We start from the raw sequence: 653 nt of genomic DNA on the forward strand, positions 1-653 counted from the left end.
CTATAATACATGTAAAAGTAATACATAATTATGGCTTATTAAATATTAACTATTTTTAAAAATTGTTAATGGTCACAGCGATTAAATATGAGTGGCTCCATAATAACATCCTAAGTTTATAATTGACTAGTAGGTAAACACTTTTTTGTTGAAACAATTTTTTAAACAAAATTAGATTTTCTACTCTTTAGAGCAGAGGAGAATTTTTTAAATTACATTTGTTTAAACCACTAACATATTTCACTGAACAATTAAGTACTGTCAAAATTTTTATCTTTCCTGGTAGGAAAAGTGGCTGAGTTATTTGAAGGGTTGTCTTAACATTCCTTCAAATAAACTCAAACACTTATACTGGTTGATCATGCTTTCTGCATCTATCGTGAAATAATTTCTAACACTAATAGTTTAATCTAAAAATTCCTCACTGATTTGTTTGTGAGAAAATGTCGATTTCTCTCCTGAAATATTTAGGTTATTTTAAAACGACCCTTAAAATAAATTCAAACACTTTTCCTAGAAATGGACACTTCCTGCACTTATTTTGAAGTGATTTCTTACCGCAGTAGCTTAGTCAAAAAATCTCCTTCAAATAATTTTAAACAATTTTCCTAGCAGGGAATGATTTCTGTGTTCATTTTAAAGTGATTCACCCC

This window comes from Belonocnema kinseyi, chromosome 7, assembly GCF_010883055.1.
Source record: "Belonocnema kinseyi isolate 2016_QV_RU_SX_M_011 chromosome 7, B_treatae_v1, whole genome shotgun sequence".
In the NCBI taxonomy this organism is placed as follows: Eukaryota; Metazoa; Arthropoda; class Insecta; order Hymenoptera; family Cynipidae; genus Belonocnema; species Belonocnema kinseyi.